This window comes from Chiloscyllium plagiosum, unplaced genomic scaffold (genome assembly GCF_037043375.1).
Source record: "Chiloscyllium plagiosum isolate Xiang-an unplaced genomic scaffold, Cpla_swu_hap1 HiC_scaffold_4, whole genome shotgun sequence".
NCBI lineage: Eukaryota > Metazoa > Chordata > Chondrichthyes > Orectolobiformes > Hemiscylliidae > Chiloscyllium > Chiloscyllium plagiosum.
The window spans coordinates 104,389,526-104,396,566 of NW_028270142.1; the positions used below are offsets into that span (position 1 = coordinate 104,389,526).

The following is a 7,041-nucleotide window of genomic DNA, read 5'->3' on the forward strand; positions in this document are numbered from 1 at the left end:
CTCCACAGCCCTCTGAGACAATGAGTTCGCAGATGCACCACCCTCTGGCTGAAGAAATTCCTCCTCACCTCAATTTGAAAGGATCTCTTCACTCTGAGGCTATGCCCTCAGGTCCTAGTCTCCTCTACTAATGCAAACATCTGCTCCACATCCAATGTCTCCAAGCTTCTTAGTATTCTGTAACTTGCATCAGGCCCCCTCTCATCCTTCTAAATTCTACCGATTACAGACCCAAAATCCTCAATCACTCCTCATTTGGCTAGCCTTTCATCCCCCAGATTATTCTTGTAAACCTCCTCTGGACCTCCTCCAATGCCATCTTTATCTAGATAGGGGGGGGGGCCAAAACTCATCACAATATGCCAAATGCAATGTAATCAGAGCCTTATGCAGCCTCAGCAGTGTATCTCTGCTCTTGCAGTCTAGCGCTCTTGAAATAAATGCCAACAATGCATTTGCCTTCCTAATTGCTAATTGAACCTGCATGTTAACTTTAAGACAATCCTAAACCAGTACTCAGATTACCATAGCCTTTCCCCATCTACAAAATAGTCTACACTTCTATTTTTCCTAAAGAAGTGTATAATGTCACAATTTCCCACATTGCATTCCATCTGCCATTTCTTTCTAGCCCATCCAAGTCCTTCTGTAGCTTCCCTGCCACCTCAGCAGTATCTGTCTCTCCACATATCTTTGTCTTTCCTGCAAACATAGCAACAATAGTCACAGTTCCTTTGTCCAGACTGTTAATATATAACATGAAAGTTTGTGGTCCCATGGTTTCCTGCGGACCTCCACTAGTCACTGACTGCCATCCTGAAAAAGACCCCTTTATCCCTACTCTCTGCCTTCTATCAATCAGCTATCTTGTACCTTGCCCCTATCACCACAGGCTCTTATCTTATTTAGCAGTCTCCTTGATGGAAACCCAGATTGATAGGGTTGTTAAGAAGGCATACAATGTTTTGGCCTTTATTAGTAGAGGAATTGAGTTCCGGAACCAGGAGGTTATGCTGCAGCTGTACAAAGCTCTGGTAAGGCCATACTTGGGAGTATTGTGTACAGTTCTGGTCACTGCATTATAAGAAGGATGTGGAAGCTTTGGAAAGGGTGCAGAGGAGATTTACTAGGATGTTGCCTGGTATGGAAGAAATGCCTTTCGAGGAAAGGCTGAGGGCCTTGAGGCTGTTCTTGTTAGAGAGAAGAAAGTTGAGAGGTGACTTAATAGAGATATACAAGATAATCAGAGGGTTAGATAGGGTGGACAGGGAGAGCCTTTTTCCAAGTATGGGGACGGCAAACACGAGGGGACACAACTTTAAAGTGAGGGGAGATAGGTATAAGACAGATGTCAGAGGTAGTTTCTTTACTCAGAGATTAGTAAGGGTATGGAATGCTTTGCCTGCAACGGTAGTAGATTCGCCAAGTTTAAGTGCATTTGAGTCATCATTGGACAGACATATGGACGTACATGGAATAGTGTAGGTGGGATGGGCTTCAGATTAGTATAACAGGGTGGCGCAACATCGAGGGTCGAAAGGTCTGTATTGCGCTGTAATGTTCTATGTTCTATGTCAAAGGCCTTCTGGAAATCCAAACAGGTTGTGTCTACTGGATCTCCTTTGTCTAAATTGCTCATTATCTCCTCAAAGAATTCTGACAGAATTTTCAGTCATGACTTCCCCTTGACGAAGCTGTACAGTAAAGAATTCCACAAATTCACCACTACCTGAGAGAAGAAATTCCTGTTCATCTCTGTTTTCAATGTGTGACTCCTTATTTGAGATTATGTCCTCCAGTCCTAGACTCTCTTGGTTTCATATAACTGTTTTCTCAGCCTCATTCTGTAGGGGTCCAATGTTCATTTTGTCTCTCTCCTTTTTTATGTATTATATACTTAAGGAAACTCATAGTCTCTGGCTTTATATAGCTTTCTAGTTTGTTCTCATAGTTTACTTTCTCCCTTTCTATGGAATTTTTTTTAAAGCTGTCAATATTAATCATTTCACCTCAGTGTTGGCTTCCTAGACATTATATGAAGCCCATCTTCAATCTATTTAAGCCAATCTTTATTGTCAATTTGCTGCCACATTTGTGTTGAAGTATGTAAACACTTTTTTGGTTAATTTTAGTTTAGGTTACAGATTTTCATTCACTCTCTGTGACCAGCTTATGAACAAACCCAACATGTTCATATCCTTCGCAATACTACTTGAAGATTGTTGCTGACTTAGTTCTGTCACTGAGATTTTCCTTGAAGGTGAAGAATTGAAAATTCCTTGTGCAGTTGTGTCATTCTAACATCTGACAAATTTGAATGAAATTGCAATTTGTTCTTGAGGCTGTGTTGACCATTTCGCTTCAAGAATAATCAATGAGGTCAACTAGATTGTACAGCTCATATTTATTCTTCTCATCTGCATCTTCTCATAAACTTCTCTGTTTCTGATATCTGAATATTATTCTGTGATTAAGACTGTTTTTCCATCCTGTGCATTTGCAGATTTTATAATGAGTTATTAGCCTGAGCTCTCTGGTCACCACACTGTTAGCTGTCCACCTGGAGACTCCGAAGATGTCTGGTGTATCCTTTCCAGGTCAGCTTCCCGAAAGCAAGCTGAAATAACTAGTCTCCTGTCATACTCAAGGAAGTCAAGGTTTGGTCAGTTATGATTGGTATGGCTTTGTCAGAGGGAGATCATGCCTAACAAATCTGATTGAAGTTTTCAAGGTGGTTTGCAGATGAAGGCAGTGCAGTTGATGTTGACAAAGCCATTGACAAGGTCCAACTGGGAGATTGATAAAGAAGGTAACAGCAAATGGGAGTAACTTGGCAATTTGGATCCAAAATTTTCTTAGTGGTAGGAGAGAGGGTGAAGGTAGAAGTCTGCTTGTGTGACTGGATACCAATGTCCTGTGGAATGATGAAGATGATCTTAGGTTACAGGAAGATATAGACAGATTGGTCAGATGAGCAGGTCAGTGGCAGATGGGCTAAGTGGCAAAAGTGTAAGTGTACAATTTGGCAGAAGTAACAAATAAGGGAGTACTCAATGCATGGCAGGGCATTAGGAAGCTCAGAGGAACAGAGGAAGCTTGAAGTGCTTGTTCACAAATCCCTGAAGGTGACAGGACAATTTAATCAGGTAGTTAAGAAGGCATATGGGATAACTGCTATTATCAGTCATGGCACAGATTATAAGGGCAATAAGATTATGCTGGAGCGGTACAGGACTTCTGAGGCCACACTGGAGTACTGTGTGCAGTTCTGGTCACGATACTATAGGAAGGCTGTAATTGCACTGGAAGGGATGCAGAGGAGATTCATCAAGATATAGTCTGGGATGAAGCAGCTTAGCTCTGAAGAGAGGCTGGATAACCTTGGGTTGTTTTCGAGCAGAAACGTTTAAGGCGGGACCCAATTTGAGGTGCATAAGATTATGAGGTGCATAAACAAGGTGGATAGGAAGCAGCTGTTCCCTTAGTCGATGGTTCAATAATAAGGGGGGTCACTAATTTAAGGTGAAAGACAGGAGGTTTGTAGGGGATTTGAGGAAAACTTTTTTCACCTAAAGGCTGGTGGGAATCTGGAATGCACTGCCTGGGAGGATTGTTGAAGTAAGAAACCTCACAACCTTTAAAAAAATACTTGCATGAGCACTTGAAATGTCATGACATTCAAGGCTATGGGTCAAGTATTGTAAAATGGGAGTAGTGTAGATTGAGAGCACATTTGTGACTGTGCAGAGTCAATGGGCCCAAGGGCCACTTCTGTACTGGATGATTCTAAGTTATCTGTGAATGGGAAATGCGGTTGGTACTCAAAATATGTTTGCTTGGCCAACCTTTAGTGTGGCCATCCTTTAATGCAATACCAATGAATGGCAGCAAATCTCAGTCAATCTGTTGTTGAATTACTTGAGTGTATTTTTGATCTGGTGACTATTAATTCCTCTTGGCAATAAAACACATATTTCTTATGCCATCACAGCTAATCTCAATGGATTCTTTCTTTTTTGTGACCCATTATAAGCTTAGGAAGCCCAATGAAATATGCCAGCAATGGTTGCTTAACCAATTGTTCAATGTTTTTTTCATTTTTTTGCTTTGGAATCGTGAATTGAAGTTAAGAATTGAACTTTGACCAACAGTTTTTAAAGAGAAGAGAACAAAGTCAGATGAGTTCTGTTGGGAACTGGGCTGAAAAATAATGCAACTTATTTACTGATCTATGAAAATATAAATGAATCAGCACTGCGCTGTTGTTATGCTGAGTGTCGGCAGCTGGTTGGATGTTGAGTTGGTTAATCGAGAGAGTATTGGTTTTGACTGGGCTGGCAGAAAGCAGAATAATTTTTGGAAATCTCTACAGACAGAGCTATTTTATCTTTCTCTGTCGGTTTTTTTTCCAGACATTGAATTATTGAAGATTCTGAGAAAAAAATCCTGGTCTGAAAGAAATAAGTAAACATTTCTAGGAGGCTGCTGAAAGCATTTGCAGTAAATGGCGACTTCAGAATACAAGATATACAATTCCACTTGCCTGTGAACACCCCATTGTCTATGGATTTGATAAAGACATCGTATCATTCATTGGAAACTGTTTACAGAGGAGTCTTGATTATCCGGCTTTTGATTATCCGGATATTGGATTATCCGGCAAGATCACAATGCTCTAATGCTCCGCTAAACTATGTTATCCAACTTTCAAATATCTGGAATTTGATTAACTGAACAAAATACTCCCCACCCGTGTCATTCAGATAATCGAGGTTCCTCTGACAAATTATAATTCTTTTATTTTCTTTTTTCATTTATCCCTTCATGTGTCTATCTATATGTGAGTTGGGGTTTGATCAAAGCTCGAGATCATAGAGATTAATTAGATTACCTATTATTTATCTATGTTCTGCTAAAGTTACATTACTATTAATAAATTGTCAATTTTTGTATACATTATACTTGTATAAGTTATACTTACAGTTTTTGATGTTTGAGACGGTGTTGAAATACTGTGTAAGTACAACAAACTTTTATCTACCTCCCCTCCATAACCAGCGCTCTTCAAACATTCCAGAAGATTCCCCCGGCCTCTCTCCACCCTGCAGGCACTCTGCCTCTATTCCTGATGAAGGGCTTTTGCCCGAAACGTCGATTTTCCTGCTCCTCGGATGCTGCCTGACCTACTGCGCTTTTCCAGCACCACTCTAATCTAGAATCTGGTTTCCAGCATCTGCAGTCATTGTTTTTATCCAATGCAAATATCCAAACCAAACCAAAGAAATCCTTGAGCCATTTCTGCAGAAATATCCATTACCATTAAAGCAACTCATCGCACAGATAATAAATTTCTCTGGTGATGCCATTAACTGCTGAGTGAGAATATGCAGTAAATACATATTTTCCATTGTTCTCTTTGTCAACATTCATTGCACCATTTTCAGGAATTATGTAGTTGCCTCCAACAAAACAAAATCGAGTCATACAGTCATAGAGATATACATCTTCTTAATAAAATTTGATAGATAAGTGACTCTTTTTAAAATTTGTTTGTGGGATGTGGACGCTATTGACTAGACCTGCATTTATTACCCATCCCTATTTGCTGTAAGGGAAAAATCAAACATATTGCTATGATTCTAGAGTCACACGTAGGGCAGATAGGGCTAGATAAGGATAGAAGATTTTCTTCGCTGAAGGACATTGCTGAAACAAATGTTGTGCTTTAGTAATATAGATCAGCGGTAAGACTACATTTTGAATACTATGTGCAATTTTGGTCTCCTGATTTGAAGAAGAATGAAAGTAAATTGGAGGCATTTCAAGAGGTTGATTAAATTGATATTTGGAATAAACAGGTTAGCTTATGAGAGAGGGACTCACTGGGCTTGTTTCCACTAAAGATTAGAGGACAGAAGCGTGGCTTAATTCAAATATATAAGGTCCTGTGTAGTATTAACAAGGTGGGTACGGAAAGGATATTTTCTCTTGAGGGTTAGTTCAGAATTAGGGGACCCTGTTTAAAAACTAGAGGTCGCCTTTTTAGTACAGAAATGAGAAAAAATGCTTTTCTGAGGATTGTTGTTTGATTTTGGAACTTTCTTCCTCAGAAAGTGTGGCAGTGGAGTCATTCAATAATTTTAGGGCAGAGGTATGAAGATTCTTCTCAGGCAAGGGAGTCAAATGTAATCGGCAATACATGGGAACTATGGAAATCATAAGACAAGCAAACAAGCCATGATCTTATTGAATGTTGGAACAGGCTTGAGGAGAGGAATGACCTACTTCTATTCATAACTTATATGTTTAAATGTCCCCTCTGTATAAACATTTAAAATCATCCAAGCATTGGGCGGCACTGCAGATCAGTGGTTAGCACTGCTGCCTCACAGTGCCAGGGAGCCAGGTTCGATTCCAGCCTCAGGCGACTGTGTGGAGTTTGCATGCTCCCTGTGTCTGCGTGGGTTTCCTCCAGGTGCTCTGGTTTCCTCCCACAATCCAAAGATGTGCAGGTTAGGTGAATTGGCCATGCTAAATTGCCCATAGTGTAGGTTATTAGTCAGGAGTGAATATAGGGTACAGGAATGGGTCTGGGTGGGTTACTGTTCGGAGGGTCAGTACTTCGTTCAAAAACTGCATGAATCCATGTAAGATTCTGTAAATCCATTTTTTTAGATTAGAATCAGTCTGACCATTATGGCACAGGCAGCCTCACATACAGAAGCTCACACCTTCAATACATTATCTGGGCCAACATGACACCATTTGTTAAAATTCACTTGAGAATGCAACTTTTAAAAAATGGCTTTGTGATTTACATATGAAAGAACTGAAACCAACATGATCATTCTAAAAGATGAGAGACTTAACAAACAATCGAGGTCTTTTCCAATTTATAATTTCAGTTACATCACACTGCAAACTTTTGCTATAAATTCTGTATCTTACAACCTTATTCTCCACAACCACCTGAAGGAGCAGCGCTCCGAAAGCTCGTGCTTCCAAATAAACCTGTTGGACTATAGCCTGGTGTTGTACAAT

General features: G+C 40.1%; 1 protein-coding gene across 1 annotated transcript in view; it reads left to right on the top strand.

The window, feature by feature from the left end:
- Positions 1–7,041, top strand: part of rnf41l (ring finger protein 41, like) — a 389,670-nt gene that overhangs the window by 84,308 nt on the left and 298,321 nt on the right. The window lies entirely within an intron of this gene.